This window comes from Ovis canadensis, chromosome 17, assembly GCF_042477335.2.
Source record: "Ovis canadensis isolate MfBH-ARS-UI-01 breed Bighorn chromosome 17, ARS-UI_OviCan_v2, whole genome shotgun sequence".
In the NCBI taxonomy this organism is placed as follows: domain Eukaryota; kingdom Metazoa; phylum Chordata; class Mammalia; order Artiodactyla; family Bovidae; genus Ovis; species Ovis canadensis.
The window spans coordinates 56,972,826-56,990,757 of NC_091261.1; the positions used below are offsets into that span (position 1 = coordinate 56,972,826).

At 45.5% G+C, this 17,932-nt stretch overlaps 1 protein-coding gene across 3 annotated transcripts in view; it reads left to right on the forward strand.

Moving 5' to 3' along the window:
* The first annotated feature begins 209 nt into the window (after window positions 1-209).
* Window positions 210-17,932, forward strand: part of RIMBP2 (RIMS binding protein 2) — a 125,403-nt gene continuing 107,680 nt past the window's right edge. For 2 of the 3 annotated variants that reach the window (XM_069557610.1, XM_069557607.1), the window contains exon 1: window positions 8,872-8,952. The gene's annotated coding sequence lies outside the window, so the exon portion shown is untranslated. Of the gene's footprint in view, window positions 267-8,829; window positions 8,953-17,932 lie in introns of those variants that run through there. The other variant, XM_069557608.1, reaches the window with a different exon arrangement.

Consider the following 17,932-nt stretch of genomic DNA (forward strand, 5'->3'; position numbering starts at 1 on the left):
GTTTTTATAGAGTTGGAAACTCACGGCTTGGAAAGAGGAAAAGAAATGCATCCCATACCACAAGGCTTGTGAATCACAGAATCACACCCAACCCCAATCTGATTTCAAATCAGAACCCTGCACCCTCATCCGTGTGTTAGGATGTTATCTCACGATGCCCTTTCCTTTTGTTCTAGGAAAATGCACTTAAGGAAGCTGCCCAAGGAGACCATCGCCTGAGGCCCCATTATGCAGGCCTTCCCGCAAGGGCCCGCCAGCTCGACAAGGTAACTGGCCACTGTGAGCTGGGGTGTCAGGGAGGAGCCCAGGGAAGGTGAAAAGGGATGACTCACTGAACTCCACCCAAACGAGAGTGGCTGGGACCCTGGTCACACCTCTTCTATTTCATCATGTGGCCATTGCACAAAGCCCTAGAGAAATGTCTCATTTGCTGTCTGCTAGGCATCCCCGTGTAGAGGTCTATTCAGTCACATAGGGGCTAGAACAAAACTTCTCATGTCCTCTCCACCAAACCATTGCCTCCCCTAGTTTTTCTCATTCCAGTAAATGGCCATCCCTCCAACTGCTCAAGCCTAGATGCTCTGAGTGGTCCTTTTTCCTTCCTTTACACCTCACTCTCCGACAGCCCCCAGCCCTCCCATTTCCAATCCCACTGTGTCCCACAAGCACAGGCTGCCATTTTCTCCTGCCTGAATGATGAACCATTCATGTCCAACAATCAGTTTCCAGCATGATCTAGAGTGATCCTGTGACTCAAACCAGACTGTGTTGCTCCTCGGAGTAAAAACCTCCCAAAATAACAAGACTCCTCCCTGTGGCTGCCGTCTTGCTCAGCCTTGTCATCTGCCTCTCCGTCTTTGATTCCTGAAGTTCTGTTCACGCGGACCTTCTTTTTGCTCCTCAGACCACCAAGCTGGTCTCAGTGTGCCATGACTTTCTCTGCTTAGAACTCTGCTCCCTTCTTTTCAAATAGCCACCATCCTCTTGCTCTTCATGGTGAGTTGCCTCCTCAGCTAGACCTTCACTACCTCCAGCTGCCCATCCCCTTCCTTTAGTTATGTGGCTTCCTCAGCTTTTATCTTCTTGTGTGTCTCATTACTCTGTTGCTTGATTACAACTTCACTTATGTGTCTGTCTGTCCACCCTGCCTAATGTCAGCTCCTAGGTAGCAGAGGTCTTTGCTGTCTTATTCATCACAATATCCCCAGGAATGTCACAATATCCCCACAATATCACAATATCTCAGGAAATATCGTAGGTAGTCGGTAAATATTAGTTAATGATCAGTTGGTGGTTTGAAATTGCTAATTGCTTAAATTTCCATAATTACAGAATGTTTATTTGAAAGAATAACTGAGTCTTAACAATTTACTATAAAAATAGAGCTTTTTAAAATTTTACATTTCTTTTCCTGCCTTCTTGCTTGACCTCCCCCCCGCCTTTATTTTAAGAATAAAAAAATCTGCTTTTCAGGAAATAAGAAGTGTTGGAGAAGATGTGAAGAAATTGGAGCCGTTGTGCCCCATTGGTGGGAATATAAAATGGGGCAGTGGCTATGGAAAACAGGATGGCAGATCCTTAAAAAATTAAGAATAGAATTACTCCATGATCCAGCAATTTCACTTCTGGAGATATACCCCAAAGGATGAAAAACAGGATTAAGAAGAGATATTTGTCCTTTCATTTTTATAGCAGTATTATTCACAATAGCCAAAAGATGGAAGCAATGCAAGTGACCATCTATGAATGAATATCAACAAATGTTATATAAGATGCAATATGTGTGTGTGTGTGTATGTGTGTGTGTGTGTACATATATGGGTAGATTTTTTTTTTATATAACATCTTACCAAAAAACCCTAATGAACTTTTTGGCCAACCCTATTGGAGCAGCAGGCCATGCCCTCCTCCAGGGGATCGTCTCAACCCAGGGATTGAACCTGCATCTCTTAAGTCTCCTGCATTCGCAGGTGGATTCTTTACCACTAGTGCCACCTGGGAATTAATTATATATACACATAATGGACTATTATTACTCAACCTTAAAATGAAGGAAGTTCTGATACCTACTGCAACGTGGATGAACCTTGAAGACATTATGTTCAGTGAAATAAGCCAGTCCAGAAGGACAAATACTGTATGATTCCACTCATATAAAGTCCCTAGAGGAGTCAGATTCATAGAGACAGAAAAGTAGGGTAGGGGGAGGCAGGGGCTAGGGGAGGGGGAGGGGGACTTAGTGTCTAAGGGGGACAGAGTTTCAGTTTGGGAAGATGAAAATTTTGGAGATGGGTGAAGGTTCCGCAACAGTGTGAGCATACTTCATGCCACTGAGCTGTACACTCGAAAACATTAAGACAGTAAATTTGATGTCATGTGTGTGTTAGTCACTCAGTTGTGTCCGACTCTTTGTGACCCCGTGGACTGCAGCCCACCAGGCTCCTCTGTCCGTGGGATTCTCCGGGCAAGAATACTGGAGTGGGTAGCTATTTCCTTCTCCAGGAGATCTTCCTAACCCAGGGATAGAACCCAGGTCTCCTGCATTGCAGGCAAGTTCTTTACCATCTGAGCCACCAGAAAGCCCTGCGTTATGTGTATTTTACCATAATTTTATCAAAAAGATGTGCTTTCAGTACGACTCCAACTCTCCCTTTAAATCCCTTCCTCCATATTCCTGCCAGCCCCTTTGCCTTCTGTCCTCTTTCCTTTCCAAACCTGCTCTTAGGAAAGGCTCTGATAAACTCACACGCCCTGAGGTGCAAATCCATAATGAGGCTTGGTGACCTTCTCAGCCCTGGCATCTTTTTACTGAAACGAAAACAGAAATGAAAAATAATGGTGATGTTTTGGGCATCAGAAACAAACTAACCACAGGGCTGGAGGGAGTTGGCTGGAGGGAGGGTGGATCCTAGAATGACTTCCTCGCTTTCACTAAGTTCACTCCATGTGAGCATCTGTCTGCTCCCCAGCCAGGCTCCTGCACCCAGAGTGCGAGTCCTCCTTGGTGAGGGCAGAGCCAGAGGAGCCCAGTGGTGGTGTCACCTATGGTCAGTGGTGGCGGGGTGGAGTCCCAGGGTCAAGCATCACCAGCATCTCATTCCCAAACCTGGCTCTCCTGGAGCCCTGATGGGCACCCCTGCTGCCATAGAACTCTCACCAAAACTGACATACTTTTTTTCATTAAGGTTTGAAACTCCTTCCCCTGCTGCCTTCACATCTTGACCTTTTAAGCAAAGCTTCAAGGCCCAGAATATGAGCTCCCCTCGGCATTGCAAGGGGGTGTGAAGGCACGGAGTGACTCACAGGCACAGACTGGACTAGCAGAGCTTGCAGAGAGGAGGTGGGGAGCCTGGTGTTGCCATAGACATCATATTTGTCCTGCCCCTTCCCAGGCTTACAGGGCTGGGTGTTCCCTTGGGGTGCCCGAGCAGGGTGTCTTCAGGGAAGTCACCGTGGGAAACAGCAGGTCCTGAAGGACTGCCTTGGGAGACCAGTGTCTGTGTCCCAGGGTAACTTGGGGAGGTATAAGGGGCGGGTTGGTTCATGTTGATGATGAAAGAATTCAACCACAGCACCAGATCCATTGGGGTGGAACCCCCGAGACCTATAGAAACACAAGGAAGTGTTTCATCTGGTTCTCCGGAAGAAGTCTGGGAATTCCCAATTCCCACAGCTGACTCAGGCTGGATTTGCAATCTGCTTTTCAGTAGCCTTGATTAAGTATGCAAAAGAGCTCTTAATTGTTAATGTACAGGGATACAGGGTCAGTGTCTTCCCTGAAGCCTGCCCAGAAGGAATTGCCTCTTAGGTGCAAAATTGGTTATTGAACTATTTAGAATATTGAGTTGAATTCTACTGGGCAGGCCTCCCTGCGGAATGCAACAAATGAACCAGGAATTCAGGACACAGTGCAAAGGATGGGTCAGTGCTCCTGATGCCTGCAAACCCAACTTAAAAAAAAAAATAAAGATTCCAAATTTTTTACTCACTTGGGTTCAAAGGAGCCCATTAAATTCTCCCCAAACTGGCTAGCCATTCTTATAATCAGTTGGAGGTTCAGGCTACTTTCTCATTGAGCGTGTGGGGGCATGCGTGCTAAGTTGCTTCAGTAGTGTCCAACTGTTTGTGACCCTATGGATTGTAGCCCACCAGGCTCCTCTGCCTATGAGATTCTCCAGGCAAGGATACTGAAGTGGGTTGTTATGCCCTCCTCCAGGGGATCTTCCTGACCCAGGAATGGGACCCAGGTCTCATGCATTACAGGCAGATTCTTTACCATCTGAGCCACCAGGGAAGCCCGGGAAAGAGTGGAGATTACCACAAACATCATTTTTTCATGGGTGAGGTTAGTTTTTGAGATTTCCAAGACCAGTTTAAGCTCATGTTTTCAACACTTCCTTTTTCATCTCCTTTCTATATTGTGGAAATGCTGGAACCAGACTGGTTAGTGTCAGAAGTCCTAGAATCAAGGTGTCTGCAGGGCTGCACTCCTTCTGTAGGCTCCAGGAGAGAAGCACGTTCTCATGTCTTCCAGCTCCTAGAGGTGCCCTCATTCCTTGCCCCCTGGGCCCTTCCTTCATCTCCAAAGCCAGCAAGGTAGCATCTTCATATTGCATTCCTCTTATCAGGATCCTTGTCATTACTACACTGGAGCCACTAAGATAATCCAGGACAATCTCAAAATCCTTAATCTCTCCTTCCAAGTCTTTTTTGCATATGAGGCAACATTCACAGGCTCCAGGATTAGGATGTGGACTTCTTTATTGGTTTTAATTTAGTCTATCTCAGTCCACCCCTGCCCCCAATCAATCCCTTTGTCTACCCCATCCCTCCTAACCAGCAAACTTTATTTCCATTGTTGCAAACCAGGGAAGTGACCTTAATCATTCCATAATTGTAACCATAAAGGGGACATGATGGAGAAACTTTAAGTCAAAGAAATTCAAAACCACAATCGTGGCATGAGATGAAGTGTATTTGATGTATTAAAGCACAAGCACCGACAACTTGCAGAGCCTTCTAGTGGCCCAGAAGTCCTCTGCAGATTCTTGCTCATCCTCAGCTATCCTGTAAAGCACTGTCTTCAAGACAAATAAAACTTGGCCCCTTTTTTCCCCACCAACAATCGCTTTCTGTTGTTACTACAATGAACACAATATAAGGTACAACAAAAGCACAACTTTTTTTTTTAACTTTTTAAACTTTTTTGTTTATTTTGTTTTTAATTTTTATTTTTACTTTATTCTGCTTTACAATACTGTATTGGTTTTGCCATACATTGACATGAATCAGCCACGGGTGTACATGAGTTCCCAATCCTGAACCCCCCTCCCACCTCCCACCCCATATCGTCTCTCTGGATCATCCCCGTGCACCAGCCCCAAGCATCCTGTATCCTGTATCAAACATAGACTGGAAATTCGTTTCTTACCTGATAGTATACTTGTTTCAATGCCATTCTCCCAAATCATCCCACCCTCTCCCTCTCCCACAGAGTCTAAAAGTCCGTTCTATACATCTGTGTCTCTTTTGCTGTCTCACATAGACGGTTATCATTACCATCTTTCTAAATCCCATACATATGTGTTAGTATACTGTATTGGTGTTTTTCTTTCTGGTTTACTTCACTCTGTATAATAGGCTCCAGTTTCATCCGCCTCATTAGAACTGATTCAAATGTATTCTTTTTAATGGCTGAGTAATACTCCATTGTGTATATGTACCACAGCTTTCTTATCCATTCATCTGCTGATGGACATCTAGGTTGTTTCCATGTCCTGGCTATTATAAACAGAAAAGCACAGCATTTTAGCTCCATGTTGGGTAAATGGGATTTTTGGGTGGGCCTGACCTGCTAACGTCCATCTGTTCTGTCTGCCGCTGGCAACGTCCCTGTGGAAGCACAGGTCTGGAGGCTGCCAGTCAGTTTCCAGATTCACTTCTGGGTTGTGGTCTGTCTGCTGGTTGGGGATCAACTATTATTTTAATGTTTTTAAAAAATCTTTTTATTTATTTTTATTGAAGTATAGTTAATTTGCAATGTTTTTAATTCCTGTTATACAGCAAAGTGATTACATTATATATATGTCTTCTGTTTTTAATAGTCTTTTCCATCATGGTTTATCATAGGGAGCTTAGCTGTTGTTCTATGATGACCTAGAGGGGTGGGATGGGTGGATGGGAGGGAGGCTCAACAGGGAGGGGATAGCAGAGAAGGAAATGGCATCCCACTCCAGTATTCTTGCCTGGAAAATCCCATGCACGGAGGAGCCTGGGAGGCTGCAGTCCATGGGGTCGCTGAGAGTCAGACACGACTGAGTGACTTCACTTTCTTTTCACTTTCATGCATTGGAGAAGGAAATGGCAACCCACTCCAGTGTTCTTGCCTGGAGAATCCCAGGGACGGGGGAGCCTGGTGAGCTGCCGTCTATGGGGTTGCACAGAGTCGGACACGACTGAAGTGACTTAGCAGCAGCAGCAGCATAGCTAGCTGATTCACAGCTGTTGCACAGATAAACTAACACAATAAAGCAATTATCTGCCAATTAAAAAATATATATATATATATATATAACTTACGATAAAACAGAAAGGGGATTGGCTATTCTTGACCAAAGCTCTGGGCAGTGCCCCTGGCAGAATGATTCCTGACTGCCCTGTGCTCTTATAAGGGGCTGGATAATAACTAAATATATGGAAATAAATGAGGCCGGCAAATGGACCCTGAAACCCAAGTCAGCTCCCCTACAAAGTATGAGTTTGAGTTTCCTGGAAATACCTGACTTACATGGGCTTTGGCTATTTGTTCTACCTCTCTACTCTGACAACAGGAAACTGGATCACTAAAGAAAATTCTGGTCCCATCGGAGCTTACATTCTAATGAGGTGCAACCCTGAGAAAACATGTAAACTGCTCATATGATAATTTCACATAGTGATAAATGCCCACGGAAAATAAACCAGGGGAAAATGGCGAGGGCGATGAAGACAGACAAGTAGGGAGGATATCAGTACCTCAGGGGCTTGTCTGGAGGGACATAATTGATGAGCAGAGAGTGGGGGTGGAGTGGGAGGTGCCACAATGGTAACAGCTCATTCAAAGGCCCTGGGGCAGGAATAAGCTTGGCTTGTTCAAGGGATTAAAAGAGGCCAAAGTGACTGAGCATGGTGGATGGTAACAGGTCAGATCAGAGAGGTGGGTAGGCCAGATGCTGCAGGACTTTGGGCCACATCAGGAATTTGGACTTGATTCCAATTTCCATGGCAGCTCTGGGAGTTTTTAATCAGGGAGCAGCAAGATCTGACTTCTATTCGAGAAGCCTTCTGCTGGCTACGGTGCAAGACTGGACTCAGGGCTTTCAGATACTGTTCCCAAGTCTAATTTCCTTGATTAGTCAGGACATGAGAAGCGAAGGCTTTCAGCAAACCTGGAGTTGAGGTTCAAATGCGGGTTCTGCTTAGTTCCATTAGGTCATGACATTTTCACCAGGTAGCATTTGAATTTTCCCCTGAGTTCATTGCTTGATGCATCACACTGTAGCAAAATGGCACGAAAATACTTCTGTGAATCAGACCTCTCCACGACCTCTTAATAACAGCTTCCCTGTAACCCTGCTCCATTTACGAATGCCAAGTGGGCGCCTTCTTTTCTTTCTGTGCCACAGAAACTGTCAGGTTACACGAAGATCGTACATAAAGCATTTGAAACAGAAAGGACTTATGTAGCTACAAAAAAAAAAAAGAAAGCAAAAAACCCCATGACTTTGTGACAGTCTGTTATTGAAGCCATAATTCATGTAATGTTTGGGGAGGAGGGGAAGAAATTAAAATTCCGTGGTTGGAATAAAGCATGCTGTGCAATGAAAAAATAATGGAGAAGAAATCAGGTAACTTCTCTCATCAAGGGCATGCCCTTTTCTGTTTCAAAGAAGCTAGATGAGAGATTGAGGATTAGTAGAGCCTCCCAGATAAGTTTTAAACATGGGAGTCCTGGGAGTTCTGGGCTGAAAATGAACATGGTTTCTGAGGTTATTGGAGCATCCATCATCCAAATCCACGTGGTGCTTTGTTGCCATTTTTGTCCACTTTTATGACAGAGGTGAAATTTTAGGCAAAAGAATTTAGTATGGCTACACAATTTGAGTAACATTTTGTGTCTGTCAGGACTTTCAGTTCAGAGGGACAGAAGACAATTCAAATTGACACAAGTAAGCCAAGGGGATCTATTGGCCCAAGTAACTAGAAAGGAAAGCGCTAGCTTCAGGCACAGCTTGATCTAGTTGCTCACACAATGTCATCAAGACCCTGCTTCCCCCTCTACATCTCCAGAGTCTATGCTCAGATGAGTTCTTCCCTCATGAATGCAAACAGCAGTGTAGCTCCAACCTTTGTCTTTAACTTTCCAAGTACAGTGGGTGAATCTCTTCCCAGGGAATCTCCTCCCAGATCCCTACACAGTCTAATATCTCATTCTCTGTGGATGCTACTGGGTTCTATGCCCCTCCTCTCCCAATCCTCACATCCAGGGGATGGGATTATACTGATTGGCTAGGCCTCGGTCACATCTCCAGACCTGATCCAATCACTGTGGCTGTGGTGAGGCTGGGTGGGATGAAGAGAGAGGCTGTGTGCTGATTGGCCAGCCCTTGGTCACACGTATTCACCCCAGCAGGAGTGGACCCACTACGAAGTCCAGAACTGAGGACGAGGGAGGGGAAGTCTCCAAAAAGAACTTAAAGGGGCAGTGACAGATGACAGCTGGGGACAAATACCCACTGCAGCTCCCGTGCATATTGTAAACGCCCCTTCTCTCCATTCTTGCTACTTTAGGTGAAAGCAGAGTATGCTCGGCTTAAACACACGCTCACCATAGTGACCAGAGAACGTGATTTGGCCGTGAAGGAGAAACACCAGCTCCAAGCCAAGCTGGAGAACCTAGAACAGGTCCTAAAGGTAGGACACGCTTCCACTTCCGCTTTCCCCGGGGGTCAACGTGAGGAAGGAGGGGCCGCAGAATTCCAAAGCAGAGAGTGGTTGAAACTCCTTTTGAGTTTCAAAATCATAAAAATTCAGGGCTCTATGGGGCTGTTTTTACCCTTTCTGTGGTATACAAAGCAATAAATAACAAAATTTGAATGTTTCTGGAAGCGATCCCGTAAAACCAATTATGCATTTCCATTTCTTAGAATGTTAAACACAGCTGAGCAAGAGATGCTAGGCAGCACTCCGGAATGGAAATTGGGCTTAAGTTGAAGACCAGAGGTGTCTACGTTGGTTTTTCAGATTTCATGAATTTTAAGCTGTTCTTCAGAAGGTTAACGACCTTTGTTATAAAGAGAATAGCTAAGTCAGAAAATTGCTTTATCAAGCTGCAGGTAATTGGATAGCCTCATGCATTCCTGATGAGCCGGGATCTCCTTCAATATTTAATGGGTGGGTTGATTTGCTTTTGATGTCATTGAGTTAAGCTGAATGAATTAGTTGCCTTTTTTTTTAAGTGTTAAAATTTTATTGGATTCTCATAGTGGGAAAAAAAATTTTAACATAAAAGAATAAAATAATTGCCTGCAGTTCTACAATCTAGTATATAGATTAAGCGTTTGTATGGCACAAGCACAGAACAGAGTTATGGAGCGCCCACCCACCATCCTGCACCGGGAAGTGATTTTAACTCCACCTTTAGCTTATTGGGGGGAACTGCTAGAACTCTGAGGGGACTCAGATCCATGATTGGTAAGGACTAGGGTGAGGTGCGAAATGGATACAGTGTTTCTTCTGGGGGTGATGAAAATGTTCTGGAATTAGGGTGATGATTACCAAACATTGTGAATGTACCAACACCTCTGAATTGTGTGCTTTAAGGGGTGAATTCTATGGTATGTGAATTACATCTCAATTTAAGAGTGCATGTGCATGCTCGTGCTTAGTCGTGTCCAACTCTTTCCAACACTGTGGACTGTAGCCCGCCAGGCTCCTCTGTGCATGGGATTTTTTCAGGCAAGAATACTAGAGTCGGTTGCCATTTCCTCCTCCAGGAGATCTTCCTGACCTAGGGATCGAACCCACATCTCTTGCATTGCAAGCGGATTCTTTACCTCTCAGCCATTGGTGAAGTCCCCAGTTTAAGAGTAAAGATGCACTGTTCTTTCTGCTGGCCCTAGAGGGGAACCACACCCTTGTGTGGTTCAGGAGGTGACAGAGCCATGCCCAGTGCTGGTGGTGTCTGAGACGCCCCCGAGTGTCTACTTGGCCCTCTCTGGAGGAAGGACCAAGGCTAACCCTGACCATGTTTCTTTTTACCCTTTGCTCTGAATTTAGAATATAGCCCTAATGGAGTGAGAAGCCATGTAATTATTCAAATTTCAGGAGCTACCTGGACCACTGTGAATTCTCTGAGGGCACAAACTGTTTCATTCGACTCTCTACCCATAGAGGATGGGAAAGGTGGTGTTTGGTGGAGTCAGTGGAGGATGGGCTGGGAAAGCAGAGTGTACCCAGGGGCTTTGCTGAGGGTCTTTGGAGAAAAGTCACCATGAAGGACAGTGTAGAGTAGAGGTTCTGGGGGACTGTGCCTCCTGGGTGACTGTGCCTGCAGGAGGAATTTGACAATCTGGAGACATTTTTGATGCATATGACTGGGGAGGGGCTATTGGCATCTCGTGGGCAGAGGCCAGGATGTTGCTAACCCTCCCGCAATGTACAGGACCGCTTCCATAGCAGAGAATTAAGTGGCCCAAAATGGCATTGGCACAAAGGTTGAGAAACTGTGTTAGCTTCTAATTGTTGCTGTAACAAATTGTCACAATGTAAAATAAAACAGATGTATTTTCTCTCTTTTTTGATGTGCAAAAGCTATTTTTTTTAAAAAAAAAAACAACTTTTTATTTTCTGTTGGGGTATAGGAGCTTCCCTAGTGGCTCAGACGTTAAAGAATCTGTCTTCTATGCAGGAGACGTGAGTTCGATCCCTGGGTTGGGAAGATCCTCTGGAGGAGGGCATGGGAACCTACTCCAGTGTTCTTGCCTGGAGAATCCCCATGGACAGAGAAGCCTGGTGGGCTTCTCTGAGAGCAACTAAGCACAGCACAGCACATAGCTGATTAGGACTTCCCAAGCTAGTGGTAAAGAACCCACCTGCCAATGCACGAGACATAGAAGAGACGTGGATTCGATCCCCGGGTCAGGAAGATCCCCTGGAGGAGGGCATGGCAACTCCCTCCAGTATTCTTGCTTGGAGAATGCAATGGACAGAGGAGCCTAGCGGGCTGTGATCCATAGGATCAGAGAGTCGGACACGACTGAATCGACTTAGCACATGCACACACATAGGTGTATGCATATACAAACAGAGTTGTAATAGCTTCAGGTGAACAGTGAAGGGACTCAGCCATACATATATATGTATCTGTTCTCCCCCAAACCCCCCTCCCATCCGGGCTGCTACATAACTTTGAACAGAGTTCTGGATGCTATACAGTAGGTCCTTGTTGGTTACCCATTTTAAATAAAACAGTGTGTACATGTCCATCCCAAACTCCCTAACTATCCCCTCCCCCCATCCTTCCTTTTAGCAACCGTAGGTTCATTCTCCAAGCCTGTGAGTCAACAAATATATTCTCTTACGCTTCAGGAGGTCAGATCCAAAATGAGTCACATGGGCTAAAATCAAGATGTCAGTAGAACTGCCTGCCTCTCAGAAGGCTGTGGGGAGACCATTTCCTGCTGTCCCCACCTTCTGACAGCTGCTCCTGGTTCCTGCCCCTCCCTGCAAAGTCAGCAATTAGCATCTTCTCTCTTCTCTGACTTCTTGCCTCCCTCATGTCAGGAACATGTGATGACACTCGATCCACTTGGACATTCTCCCCATCTCAACATCCTTAACTTAATCCCAGTGAAAATCCCTTTGTCCTGTAAGGTGACATAGTCCCAGGCCACCCAGGGCTTGAGGGGCAAACATCTTTGGGGAACATTATTCAGCCTGCTCCACCCTAGAGTGTTTGGGGGAGGTGACCAGTAGCACCGATGCTACCTGTGAGCAGAGGAAGCCCCATTTATAATTTCGGGGAGTGAAATTCCATTCTGTGTCTTCTGCCTGCCTGCTGGGTTTCAGGCCAGTGTTTCCTCTCATCCAGAGTGGGTGAAGGGCTGAGCATTCCCAGTTTTTGGGGCCCCACCACCCTTCTGTCTGACCTGGGGTTTGAGCCTCATCATCAGGGCCTTGCACGCATGGAGACACCTGAGTTCACATCCAGGTTCTGACTGTGGTGCCCTGCAAACAGCCCTCTCCTTGGCTGCCCTCCGGTCCAGGGAGTGCACACCAGGGCTGTCATCAGCATTTGGTGGGAGGTTAGACTGGGGAGGGGGACTGTGCAGGAGCTGAGAGTGAGCTTGGGGACTTTAGGGTGTGGAATCCCAGGGTCTGGGGAGCTGGACTGTGGTCCGTAAGGAGAGAGTGTGGGGTCTGGTTGGGCTCCTCCCTTTGGCTCCATTTCTAAGGGTGGAATTGAGTGATGAGACTTTACCTGATGAGCAGGCCATGGACAGCCATCAGTGGACATGGTCATCTTTGTCACCAGGAAGGCAGCAAGAGCAGGAGAGGTTAGAGGCTGTGAGGGGTCCATGGGGACAAGTGACAGTGTTATGGGCCTGGGATTCTGGTCACCGCCTCCCCTTGGTCACCAGCTCCCACTACAGTTTTGTCCTATTCTTCACTTGGCGCAGAGCAATACTGTAAAAACAGAAATCAGATCCCAGCACCATCCTCAAACCATTCACATGACCCTTCCTTCCGCCCCAGCTCACTTAACCAAAGCCTGGCACCTTTACTGCCCTCAGCCCAGGCTGTGCAGTCACCCTCACCTCTTCGGACCCCTGTTCTCCACTCTCTGCCCTGATGCCATCCACTCCCAGCTCTATTTCTGGAACAAATCCAGGCACTGAGTTTTTTTTTTTTTTAACTTTTTATTTTATATTGGCATATAGCCAGTTTACAATGTTGTGATAGCTTCAGGTGGACAGCAAAGGGACTCAGCCATACATATACATGTATCCGTTCTCCCCCCAACTCTCCTCCCATCCAGGCTGCCACAAAACAGTGAGCACAATTTCTGGTGCCATACAGGAACAGGAGATCCTTGTTGGTTATCCATTTAAAGTATAGCAGTGTGTACATGTCGATCCCAAACTCCTTCATAAAGATCTTCTCCTCAGTACACGTGTAATGAGTGGATGAACCATGGGGCCCTCACGGGAGGGCTGAAATGCAGGACATGCCCAACCAGGCTGGCCTGGGACAGGGGCCTTATTGGAGGCAAACGGGGCTCTTTCTCAAAAGATTTGTGCTCCATGCAAAAAAGGGAGACAAAAAAGATCTGGAGATTAGAAGAGGCATGTCCTTTGTAAGGGGGTTGATTCCATGGCAGTTGAAGGAAAACATATGTCTTGTGAATTTGCAAAACCCTATGGGACCTGCCTTTTTCTTACACCAGGCACTGACAGCCTTTTGGGCTGAGAGCAGGAGGGAAAAAAATCAGGGAGGTGATGATCCAGATAGAGTTGCTGAAATCCCTGGACTCTTGGACAGCACCTGCTAAACTTTGCTGCTTTCAAAGAACCACTCTCAAGCCAGGAAGCTCCGTGTTTTGTCAGCATTGCTTCAGCTTGGACCAGTTGAAAACACCATGTTCTTCTTCTGATAATTTGGTCATGGTAATAAAAGGGCTATTCAAAATTAGCCTTTTTTCCAATTTGGTGAAAGTCAAAGTGTTTAAGACTCAGTAGTGTCCGACTCTGCAAAACCGTGGACTGTAGCCTGCTAGGCTCCTCTGTCTGTGGGATTTCCAAGGCAAAAATACTGGAGTGGATAGCCAATCCTTCTCCAGGGGATCTTCCCGACCCAGGGATCAAACCTGGGTCTCCTGTGTTGCAGGCAGATTCTTTACCATCTGAGCTACCAGAGAAGCCCATTTTATTATTTTTTAAAGTTTTATTTAATTGACCTATAATTGATTTACAATATTGTGCTAAATTCTGCTGGACAGCAAAGTGATTCAGTTATACATATGTATTCTTTTCCATTATGGTTACTACAGGATTTTGAATAGAGTGCCCTGTGCTGTATAGTGGGACATTGTTGTTTATTCTTTCTCTATATACTAGTTTGCATCTGCTAACCTCAAACTCTCAATCCATTCCACACAACCCACCCCCACCTTTAGCCTTTTTTTCCCCTTGAGCAGCAAAGACCATCAGTGGGCAATGGAGAAGGGAGGAAGTGATTGCCGTGCTGAGCTGAGATGCAGCTGACTTGGCTTAGAAAATGCTATCATTTCTGTTAACTCATATAAAATGATGACCTTGCATTTCCAGAAATTTCTGGACTTCCCCACAACTCCTGGAGTGTGATGTACGGTCTGAGGTTGTCATTGATTTGAATTAAATTGAATCCCCAGACTGGTGCTGGTCAACCTAATTTGCTGAGAACCAGAGAGAACTCTGTCCATGGGATTCTCCAGGCAAGAATACTGGCAGGGGTTGCCATGCCCTTGTCAGACATGACTGAAGCAATTTAACACAAATACACAAAGAAAACTTGCCCAGTGAGGGGGAATTGGGGTGGTGCAGGATTCCAGCCTCAGCATACCTGAAGCAGAACCTGGACCACATGGCTGACCCCAGACCCTCATCTGGGAGAAGCAAAGATGCTGTGCCGCTGGTTTGGGATAGGAACTGGTGACCAGCTCACAAAATCACTTCATCCTTTTTTTTTTTTTTTTCATGAAATTGTGAATATAGTTGCTAAGTCATGTCTGACTCTTTGTGACCCCATGGACTATAGCCTGCCAAGTTCTCCTGTCCATGGGATTTTGCAGGCAAGAATACTGGAGTGGGTTGCCATTTCCTTCTCCGAATTGTGAATGGAACCTAACTTTTCCTTCAAAATACAAAAGCTATTTGTGAAACTAAGATAAGATTGAATGTGTAGCTGTTTTCTAAGACAATTCCAATTAGAATAATACTGAAACTGTCTAGAACCCCCTGCGCTAACGAAACAGATAATCTTTTACCAGATTTGAATTTGTTCTGATTTTTATACTTTTAAAAATAATAGGGACTTTGCTGGGTGGTGCAATGGCTAAGATTCCGTGCTCCCAAAGCAGGGGGCCCAGATTCTATCCCTGGCTGGGGAACTAGATCCCACATGCCACAACTCAGAGTTCACATACTGCAAACCCAATACAAATAAATCAATAAATCAATAAAAATTTTAAAATAAAAAGTAAAAATAAGAATTGATGAATTCACTGTCTGCATATATATTTTTTATCATGCTTATTTCCCAGAATATCGTCAAATCACAAAAAACCATCACGTGTAATAGAACATGCACAGATAACATGAATGGAAGGAGAAAATTCAGATAAAGAGGAAGGAGAATTCAAATTCTCCAGCTTGGAAGTTAGACATAGTTACTCTAAAATCTAGTTTGGCCTGCATCTCCATGCAGCCTGGATATAAAGGGAAATAGAAACAATTACGTAATTCGCATTCCTTAGAGAAAGGAACCTACTGTTTCCCCAAGAAAGCAAAGCATGGCTAATGAAACGTGATGGTCTTACTTAGAATGTTATGTTAGAGGAGGATACAGAACAATATAGTAGAAAATATCTTCTGAAGCATCTTCATAGCAACTGAGGGGCAATTTTCCCACTTGCCTTTCTTCTGGGGTTTTGGAAATAAGCGTGATTAAACAATATATACTTGGACAGTGAATTCATCAATTATTATTTTTACTTTTTATTTTAAATTTTTGTTGATTGATTTGACTGTGTTGGGTTTGTAGTATGTGAACTCTGAGTTGCGGCATGTGGGATCTAGTTCCCCAACCAGGAAGTAACCTGGGCCCCCTGCCTTGGGAGTACAGAGTCTTAGCCACTGCACCACCCAGGCAGGTCCCTATTATTTCTAAAGACATGTGGATTCCTCAGGCCATTGTCTTGAGCTGTTAGCAAGGAAAACTGGGGAGAATCATTAAAGCCAGATTTCCCACACTTAGGAAGTGTTCTTTGTGGTGGGAATTGAAGAAGAGGAAAATTAATGTTCCTGGACCCATTGCTGGTCTATGGAATTAAAAATACCAAGAGATGAGACTTCTGTGGTGGTCCAGTGGCTAAGACACTAAGTTCCCAAATCTGGGGGCCCGGGTTCAATGCCTGGTCAGGGAGTTAGAGCCCACATACTGCAACTAAAGATCCCACATGTGCCATGACTAGGACCCAACAGAGTCAAACAAATAAGTGAAAATATTTTTTAAAAATACTGTGAGATGGAAAACATCAGAGTCTGAACAAAGGTGAGATGAGAAGGCTTCCCTGTGCCTATTCATCTTGTCTGGTTGGGAATTGTCACACCCTCAGCCTCCTTATCAGGGGAAAAAGACGTACCTGAACATCTCAACAGAGGTCTACACAGTTGGAACAAAGCGTGGTATCCCTGGCCTGTGGGTGTTTATTTCATGACCATTCCGTCATTCATTTGTTCATTCATTCACACCTGTCACTTGAGCACTGCTTGTGTTCCAGGCCCAGTTCCCCACAGCAGGGATTGCTGTAGTTACAAAACCGAGTCACTGGGAACAGTTCATGCAGAAAAAGACAGGCATTTGTAACATGATGTCAGGCAGCAATAAATGCTTAGAAGGAAAATAAATTAGAGCCAGGCAGGAGGAAGTGACGTAGTAACCCTTCAGAAATGTAGCTGGAAATGACAAGGTTCTAGTGTACAGCACATGGAACTATATTCAACATCCTATGATAAACCATCATGGAAAAGAATATGAAAAAGTATGTAAACATATGCATAACTGAATCACTTTGCTGTATAGCAGAAATTAGCACAGCCTTGTAAATCAGCTGCACAAGAAAGAGTGGCTGGGAGGCGTCCTGTCTCAGACACGTCCACTGAGCAGAGCTTCTCAATGAAGTGGCAGGAAGGGCTTGTCAACTTTCAGGGGCGGAGCACCAGGCAGGTGGAGAGATGGGAGGATTCCAGACAGGTCCAAGGATCAGCCAGATGGCTGGTGAACAGGGAGGGAAGGACGGGAGTTGGAAATGAAGCTTAGATTGGGGTGAGGTCAGTCTGAGAGCATCTTATGAGCCCAAGTAGAATTTCAAGGGTTTTTGTTCTAAGTGTCATGAGACACGCCTTTGTCATAATACTCCTGCATAACAAGCCTCCCCAAAACCTATGGCTCAAAATAAGAATATCTTGTACTGCTTGGGAGTCTGTGGCTTGGCTCAACGGTGCTGTCGTCTTGGCTGGACTTGGCTGGACACAAAGTTGGCCGGCTATTGGTTGATGTCAGATGGTTTGGGTCAGGTTGACTGGCATTGTTCCCTGATGTTTCAGCAGGCTAATTAAAGCTTCTAATCAAGGTATAACAGGCCATGAAAGAGAGTGCCACCCTGGAAGACTGTGAGGACCAGGCCAGAATAGTGCATGTCTCCCCCACCAATCTCCCCACTATTAGCTTGCAGGAGCTGTGATGTCCCCTTACTAAGCTGGTGGGTCTAGGGAGGGATCAATGCTCCTCAGAGGGTGGTCGAGAGCTGATGTGGTGAATTGCTTCTGCTTTTCATTTGTCAAGGGTCACTGCAGTGGCCACAATGAGAGATGAGGAGCAGGGGTGGAAGGAAGGTGGTAGATTAGGAGTGATGCTCGAGACACCAGATGTGGGTGCTTTCCCAAGGTGGGAGTAAAGGGGAGAGAGGAGTGATCAGGTGTAGGTGTATTTTCAAGGTGAAATCAGCAAGATTTGTTGAAGAATTTGCCATGGAGTATGACAGACAGAGAGGGGTCAAGGATGATGCCAAGGGCTGAGAAGTGTGTTTGGATGAGAGATGGAGTCACTGGCTGTGATGTGGGTCACTGGGGTG